Source organism: Callorhinus ursinus, unplaced genomic scaffold (assembly GCF_003265705.2).
Source record: "Callorhinus ursinus isolate GAN/ISIS: 27379988/994484 unplaced genomic scaffold, GSC_fseal_2.0 scaffold7, whole genome shotgun sequence".
NCBI lineage: Eukaryota > Metazoa > Chordata > Mammalia > Carnivora > Otariidae > Callorhinus > Callorhinus ursinus.
The window spans coordinates 46830859-46839854 of record NW_027397069.1 but is presented as its reverse complement, the minus strand read 5'-3'; the positions used below and the strand labels follow the sequence as shown (position 1 = coordinate 46839854).

At 48.8% G+C, this 8996-nt stretch overlaps 1 long non-coding RNA gene across 1 annotated transcript; it reads left to right on the top strand.

Annotated features, from left to right (window-relative positions):
* The first annotated feature begins 608 nt into the window (after positions 1-608).
* Positions 609-7913, top strand: LOC141373060 (uncharacterized). The gene is made up of 3 exons (XR_012378691.1): positions 609-640; positions 741-811; positions 7727-7913. It is a non-coding gene; the product is annotated as an uncharacterized lncRNA (long non-coding RNA).
* Positions 7914-8996: the final 1083 nt, after the last annotated feature.

Sequence of the window (8996 nt, the reverse complement as noted above, 5' to 3'; positions counted from 1 at the left end):
CTAATAGATAATTAAACCCAAGGTTTTTCCTTCCATCTCCTTGATCCCTTATTTTTAGTAACTACTCCAATCCTAAGCCCTCTTTTGAAGTTGGATACTGTTGGTCTTTTATATCTAGCCTTTAACAGCAACCAGTTGGTGTCTGGTAATTGCAAATTACTTGAACGAGAGGCAAATTGTATAGCAAGAGTCTAAAAAGGTCAGGGAGTTGTGTCTAAAAAATGCAGCTACAAGATTGAAGAACCTTCACTGGAAGTATTAATTTAAGACAACTGCTAGGCCCTACATTAATGAGGCTGGAGATGCATCTGGTTTTCAGTCCCAGGTCCCTCTGCAAAAAGCAGGGAGGAGCAGAGCTTCCAGGTACGAGTGATGGGTGTGTGTGTCTGTGTGTGTGCGTGTGCGTGTGCGTGTGTGTGCGTGTGCGTGTGTGTGTGTGTGTGTGTGTGTGAATATTAGCCAGGGCTAATATTCAGCTGGACCATTGTTAGGTCCAGCTTTGATTCAGAGGGGTCATTACTCAGGCTGCACTAATTATTACACATAATGCCCTTCTCCAAAGCAGGGAGGCTTCAATGTGTGCATTTGCTGGTAGTGGCAAAGGGAGAAGCACCAGGCCCCAAGCTCCTGAAGCAAGAAGGTGCCTCTCCTCTCTTTTTTCATTTTGGCCACACAGTGTATAATTAAAGTGTAGGCAAGTTTCCAACAAAAGAATGATATTTTTCTATCTTGCTCTTTAGGCGAATCTGGAGGTTTCATCTAGACCTAATTCATACAGGAATAATGCTGATGAAGTTTTGCATCCTGTAGGGCAAGTGGAGCTGTCTACCCTTACTCTCCATTCATGTCCCAGGGAATTATTTCCTCTGGAGTCCCTGGAAGGGGAAAGTCCTGATGGAGGAGGTATCTTTTTGGGGTCAGGAGTTTCCCCCGAAGAGAAGGAGGCCAGCAACCATGAGCACTTTGGGGTATGGTTGTCTTCCAGCATCTTAATCTCATTGAAAGGCTCAAGAGATGAGATGCAGAGAAGATGCCAAACCCAGGACGGCATGTGGAGGCTGTCCCCACCCCCTCGTCTGGAGACCCCCTCCTGCCCCTGTGGTTCTCTGCTCTCCAGGCCAGCTAAGGGGTACTCCATAATTTGGGTCCCTTCAGGCTTTTCCGGGAGTCCTCTTAGCTCCTTGGAACAACCCTTGCTTGCCCAGCAGGGGCCAGGCCGACAGAACCCCCATTCACTCCACCGCCCAGCCCAAAAGGTGCCTGCACCCCCTAGAGCCTGGTTGCTGAGAAGTCCACCACCCAGGGCCTCGCTCATCTCTGCCACCTCTTGTCGCAGATGTCCCCCCCCGCCGCTGTGACACCTGCTTGCCCCAAGCTCAGAGCAGAGAGGACAGCATGCCCAGAGACGAGGGAGAGGCTCTTAGGGCCCCTCGCTTATTGCTACCAGAGGGCCCAGTGCACAAACTCAGCAACAGGTGTTGCCCCGGTGCCACCGGGCCTCTTCCAGGGCGGCCTTTCCTCTCCCCCTCCTCCCCTTTCCTCTCCCCCTCCTCCCCTTTCCTCTCCCCCTCCTCCCCTTTCCTCTCCCCCTCCTCCCCTTTCCTCTCTTTCCTTTCCTGCCATTATTTGCCCTTACCTTCACCTTCCTCTTTGATTTTTACGGTCCTCACCATTGTCCCCTGCTGTCCCCTGAACCCTCTTCCTTCCCTGTGGAGTCAGCTCTATCTTTGGGTCATGCTGTCCCCAAGAAGGAAGGGCACCCCCTGCCCCCCCACCTGTGCACACAGAGCTGAAGGCCTGACTCCCAGTGTCCTCCACCCTGCCTCCAACTCCGTCCTCCAGCCTGGCTGTGCTTTCTTCTCTCTCCTGTGCACCAGCTCAACCCCCCGTCCTGCTTGTAAGCTCCTTAGAGGCAAGCAATACACCCTCATTTCTTTCTTCCTTTCTTTTTTTCTATTAAGGTTTTATTTATTTGTTTGGGGGGGAAGGGCAGAGGCAGAGAAAGAATCTAAGCAGATTCCCTGCTGAGTACGGAGGAACCCAGGTGGGGCTTCATTCCGACCCTGAGATCACGACCTGAGCGGAAACCAAGAGTCAGATGCTTAACTGAGTGAGCCACCCAGGCGCCCCTATGCCCTCATTTCTTTATGGTTCCCCTCACAGCCCGGAAGGTGCTTTGAAAAGAACACTGGTTGATGCAGATATTGAATTAGCTAATGTCAGGCTGGTCTGCTTCCTACAGGACTGAGATCAGGGCTGGGGTGAACACAGCCTCTGAGGGGAGCTGTCTTTCTGGCAGGTCCATGGGGAGAATTAGAAGGGGAGGCGGCCTGGGAGCCTAGGCTTTAGAGCCAGAGAATTGAGGAATCACGTCCTCGCTTTCTCGCTGACCAGCTGGGGGGCCTTGGGAAGTGATCTTACCTCTGAGTCTCATTTTTCTCATCATTACAATGGGGATAATAGCCCCTCAGTTACTGCGAAGATTAGATGCAATGCTGTTTTTAAATTTTTAAAAAAGATTTTATTTATTTATTTGACACAGAGAGAGACACAGCGAGACAGGGAACACAAGCAGGGGGAGTGGGAGAGGGAGAAGCAGGCTTCCCGCAGAGCAGGGAGCCCGATGCGGGGCTCGATCCCAGGACACTGGGATCATGACCTGAGCCTCCCAGGCGCCCCTGATGATGTGATGCTGTTTGAAAGGGTCACTGCGTGCTGTTTTCTTCTCTGTCCTCCAGCCCCTGTTTGCAGAAGACAGGGGACGTAGGTGCCGAGCCCCGGGGCCACATCCCCAGAGCGCGGTCAGGACAAACTGAGAGGGACCCCCGGGGCCGGGGAAATGGGATAGCAAGCCCGGGTCCGGCTGGCTGGGGCTGCTGACAGCAGCACTAGAACTTTGGGAAAGCTACTGACACCTCAGGGCCCGTTGAGCCACCTGCTATTTGCTCAGACTGCAAGTCTGCTCTACCTTATCAGCTCCCTGGGGCTGATGCTGATGACCCTGGGGGCCGGGCCAGCGCACACAGCTCTGGTGAGACTGACAGGCCGGCTGATGGGCGTGCCACCAGGACGGCCCTCCCCAGCCTGCTAGAATACAAGGCACTACACAGGACCTTCCCTTACCACCCATCATCCCTCACCAGGAGGAGGCCGCAGAGCTTCTGGAGTGGGGCAGCGCAGGCCTTGCACACAACTGACTGGTGGGTAGTGGCGTGGTCCTCCCTCCACCACGCCTTGGTGATTTTAGAGTGTACTGGTCAAGAGCAGGCACTTCGGAGCCACAGGGACGTGGGTTCAACTCTTCACCTGCGGGCTGCCTCCTTGAGCTCCCGTGGGCCCATCTGTAAAGATGGGAATGATAACACCTACCTGGTGAAAGGCCCTGAAGACAACGGGAGATTATGTATGCCAAGCCTGTAGTCGGGGCCACCAAGAAGGCCCGCAGTCCAAGGTATCAGGCGCCGAGGTGCGTATTCCACAGCCGATGGTCTGGAAGGAACAAGGCGGAAATGGAAGAGCTCCACAGGTACACAAATGCTGGTATTTGGAGCCAAAGCGGAGAACACTCCCCTCAGGGCCGGCTGACTCACGGAGCTCAGGATTGATGGTCTTCCATCTGAAGTTGCGGAAGAGGTGGGAGGGGGACACCCTAGGTCAAATGCACACCAGGTCCAGGGATCACGGTCATTTGTTGGAGTGACTGAGTTCTCCCGCTGTGGGGTTTTCATGTGGGCGAGACGTGAAACGTAGCATGCACTGACATCATTTTAATCAGGCTCAGGCACTTCTGCGAGATACTCTAGAGTCTTCCACTGAAATCGTTTTGCTGTCAAAAGCTGACATTATAACGACATTGCAAGAGAGACTCCCTGGGAAATCACTGCTCATTTCCTTTCAGGCAGTTCGTTTGCCTGCAGAAGCTGGACTCTCCTGCTCTGCTCTGCAGCATCTGGCGATTGACATGATCCCGTAAGTCAATTTTGCAGCTGAGTGGACTGAGGTCCCAGAAAGCCAAAGGCCTGAAGTGGAAAATATCGAGCAGGTGACTTATTACGGCTTGAGTCTAGGACTTGAGCCCCGAGGAGCAGCCTGCGCATTGCTGATCTTATTGGACATTAGGAGGCCTGATTAGACTGTGGCCTCATTTTAGGCCAGTGTGAGAAGGAGAGGGGGCGCCTGGGAATATTTTCCACTGCTGCTTTTCTAGGTTTTTAAATGCATTTATTCTCCCACCCACCTCACTTCGATTCTTTATCCAATTCTCAATCATCTGCCTCTGATGCTAGAACTTTCCTCTAGCACCTTTCATTCTGTTCCATCCAAGCATGAAGGCGTGCAAAGGCACACTCCCTTCTCTTTAGGTCCTCCCCATCCCATCCTCACTGTCCTAATTGGGCAGATGGCCATGCCTTCGGTTTCCAGAAAAGAGGGCAACTTGCTGCAGTGAGTCACCACTGGTCATCTGGTTCATCTCCCCTCCACTTTCCAGCCTCAGAAAATGAGGAGAGCACTCTGCCCAGAAGAGCTAGCCTCTGGGCCATGCTTTGAGCCAGGACCCTGAATTTTCTTCTATAGGCTGAATTCTCCTCTAGGCAAAAATCGGCTCTTTGCCCTGGTCCCTTCTAGGCTTTTAGCCGTGTACTAGACTCACCTTCTCCCTCTTTCCACTGGTGAGCTTCTTAACCAGTCATCCACATCTACCACCGCCACTTCCTCCCTCCTGGGGCCCCTCAGACCCTCAATGACTACCACCCCTGGTTGCTACTCGGATGGTGCCCCTGAAGGTCAGAGGCGCACCCCACCCCCCCATCGTGGTCCAGCTGCCCTCTCTGTGCTCATCACTCTTGGTCCCATAACCCTGGGCACTCTTAGCCACCATCTTCTTTCAAACTCTTTCCCCCGCGGGCTCCCATGACACTCCACTCTGAGCTCTTTTCACCGCTTTTGACCTGTGATGTCTCATGTTCCCTTGATGTCTCTTTCACCTTTCCCCCCAGAGCTGCACAATCTTCAGGGCTCAATATAGTATGCTCCTGTTTCCTAGTCTTCCTTTGAAAACTCCCTCACTCTTCTGCTCCTATGAAAACTCATGGCTCCAAGCCCTATGGGAGGGTGGTCCTCAGAGCCACGTCTCTAGTTTCTACTTAACTTCCAAGGTCTCTACTTGTATCTCAAACAACTCTCAGAATCTTTCCCCCTGGGTAGGCTTCCAACACCTCACAAGGAGGGTGGGCAAAGCTGATCAGGCTTCTGCATCTTGATCCAAAACATAGTTATTGTGTTGAGGCTGTTTGGCGGGGTGTTTTGTGTGTGCAAGTGCCGAAACCAGGCTGTGCTCAGAGCCTCGCCTGGCCTCCTCTTGCCCTTACTGGGTGACAGAGGGCAAATTACTGAACCTCTCTCTGTCTCAATTTTCCCATCTGTGAAATGGGGATAATAATCAAACTGACCTTACAACAGTTGTTGTGAGGATTCATTGAAAAAATACACATAATTTCTCACATCAGTGCCTGACAAATGTTACCAAACATATTCTCAGATCTTCTGCGTTCTCCTGGACATATTCCTCTTTCCTCCAACCCCCTGCCCCATTTTGTGTCTCATCCCACATGTACTTTGTGGAGTCCTTCACTTTCCTCTAGGTCCTTGGTGCTCCAGGCTAGGATAGTGCATTTGGCTTTGAACTCAGCTCCTTATTTCCAGGTTCTTCTGCTCAATCCAGCCTACACATCACATCTTTAAGCCTCACTTTGACATGCCCTTCATATTCTTACCATTTCTTATAGATGAAAGTTCTCCAGCATCTCAATCTGACCTGTTTTCTCCATCTCATCTCCATTTCTCACCCACTCAAACACTCTGCTCCAGGCAGGGTAAATGTTCTACAGACATCCTGCTCATTTCCCCCTTCACCCTTCAGACCCTTCTTTAAATCCTTAGGAACTCACTAACATTCAAATGCCTACAGCGTTCATACTCCACAGTCTTTCGCTAATGGACTTAATTGTATACAACTGTCTGGCCTGCGGAAGCCATACTTCCCGACAAGACTGGGAGCTCCTCAGGGGTAATGACTGTGTTGTGCATGCCTGCCTTTGTGTCCCCTTGAGCACCTAGCACAATGTCTTGCTCCCAGTATGACATCAATAAAGATTTGTTGGCCATTTGGCCAAATAATTAGAACATCAAAATCGCCATTCACTGTGAATAGATATAAAGAGGTGAGGGATATCTGTGGACTTCGCCCAAGATTTGATCTTTGCTTTCTACATCCAGTATAGGCATGGAAGTGTGTGGGAGGGCTGGACTGGGACGATGAGTGGGTTTAAGAAGAATGAGTTGGTCTGAAACAAATAATACATTATATGTTAAAAAAAAAAAAAGAAGATAGCAGGAAGGGGAAAATGAAGGGGGGGAATCGGAGCAGGAGATGAACCATGAGAGACGATGGACTCAGAAACAAACTGAGGGTTCTGGAGGGGAGTGGGGGGATGGGTTAGCCGGGTGATGGGTATTAAGGAGGGCACGTACTGCACGGAGCACTGGGTGTTACACGCAAACAATGAATCGTGGAACACTACATCAAAAACTAATGATGTAATGTATGGTGATTGACATAACATAATAAAAAAAAGAAGAATGAGTTGGTCAAGGGAAACTGAGATGTTGATAATATGGGAAGAGCTGGTTATTTTTGGGTTTCGGAGCATCTTAAAGGCTTGCTCCAGTGTATCCCATAATTATTCATCCCCTGGCTTCCTGTTTCTTTCCTTGCATTATGCAAATATTGGCTGAAACTTCCATTTTGTTGGATTCTGGAACCATAGTCTTAAGCTGTGATGTTTACCGGTTGACTTAATGATGAATGACAGATCGAAAACCTTTCTTGTCTGGTTTGTGAAACTGCTTGTCTGTGCCACAGCCATTCTGACTAGCTGTGATGGCAGACCGACCTCTGAATGGACTGGTGGGGGGATACACAGCCCCCTGTCTGGGCAGTGAGGTGCAGAGCCAGCCTTATTCAGGACGGTTGAAATAGCTTCTGTTTGTCAGACATGTTCCTGCTTTCAGAAACAGAGAGGCATCTGGGATAGGAGAATGTCAGCTATCCCGTCTTCACTACGCTCTTTACTTTTCAAAAGAGCAACACTTGAACAGCATCCAAACTAAGCATTCCTAAGACTTGTCCTCAAGCCCAAAAGCTTCCTTTCCCAGTGGAAATCAACCTCATTTTAAATCAGTCTTTGTGTCTGCATTTGGCTTTTAAGATTTTTGTGAACTTAATCAACATTACTGACAAACTGGGAGATGCCCAAATCTCAACAGAAATCAATCAAGTGCTATAATTTTGGGGGAAGGAAAAAAAGTTGCTTTGTTTTCTGACTTATACCAAAAACAACGGCTCCAATCTGTCATTATGACTGAGAACGTGTCACAACAATCTGTTTTTATTCTTTAGGAAAGAAGAACAACATCTTGCTCTCCTCCAGCTATATCTAATTTGGAAAATTTGCAAGCTGACATGCAACTTGATTAAAATGACCTGGAGCCACCAATTCTTTTAAAATGCAACTCAGTGCTCACAACCCCAGAACTTAGTCCAGTTATCTCCTTCACAGCTTGCTTTTTGGAGGGAGCTAAGAGGATGCAAGGTGGGGTGGGGAAGGGCTTCATGTTATAATCCACATAGAGATTTTAAATAGGATTTTTTATTTTCCCTTTTCAGCTCTACTGTCACCATGGATTTCCTTCATCACCTAGTGAAGAGGAACAATCGTGGGACATCTCTGAGAGACTAGTGTGGATTTCATAGTCCTTGGCACAGAGCAGGCACATGATCCAAATGAAGCATCCATGTTGGAGTTGGAGACTACTTTGGCAGTGTGGTTTCACTCCCATTCCACACTTTTAAAAAATACATACAGATCTGTCCTAGCTTGAGTTGGCTTACTAGGTCTTTGTCAAATCCTGGCTCCACTGAGAGTAATGATATTTCCTTCTAGGGAAACTAATGGGTAAAACAAACAATAACTATTTGGCCCATTCTGGGACTAGGAATCACGGGATTTCACAGAAGGGAAACTGAGGTAGTGTTCAGGAATCAGAGTGTGGGATTGCTTTATAAATACACTCTTATGAATATCTCATTTTTCTTGATGGCATCTAAAAGTGTGTGTTATTGGCCCATCAGTGAGGAAGGTTGTTGATGCAGGAGGTGTTAATGTGGGGCTGGCATGGGTACCCACAGCTGTATTGTTCACTAAGACAATGTATAATTATTAGGAGACAATATATAATTATATGTTGAATTGTGTGCGCAAACTCTAAGTGTTGGCCTTCTGTCTTAGAGAGAGGAGAGCTAATACTGGTTGAGACCATGTAAATGCACACACTCATTTGTCAGGGAATGTACAATAATGAGAATCATTTCTGAATCCCGTTGCCTTGGCAACCTATTCTAAAATGATGTAGATAAAGAGCTAGCAACACTTATCAATGAAGCCAGCGTGTCTTGGGAAGGAAAGCTGCCAAAAATAAGGCATCAAGCATCAGACCAAACTGATTCTTAGGGGGATGGCCCTCTTCAAAACTGGGTCAAGATGTGAAATGAGGGATCAAGCATTAAGGTCGTGACTATCGTCAATACCCCACATGACACCCTGGTCAAACACATATCCGCTGTCAAGGCTGTGGGGACATTAATCAACTCAGGCTCCAGCTTTTGCCCATAGCAGCTCTTCTGAATGGGTCATTTTTGCGTGGCTGGACAGTAGCTGAGATACCAGAGGGGACATCCTAGGGTGAGTGAGTGTAGATCAGCTCCCTGTTTGGAAGACATAAGGCTCAGAGGGTGGCAAGAACGTCTGGACATTTCTCTTTTCCTCAGCTCTCTCATGTCTAATGTGAATACATGATCTGATTTGGAAGAATCGATATAGTTAGCTCCTTTTTAAAGATGAGGAAAGTAAGGCTGAAGACAGTGAAGTAACTTGTTT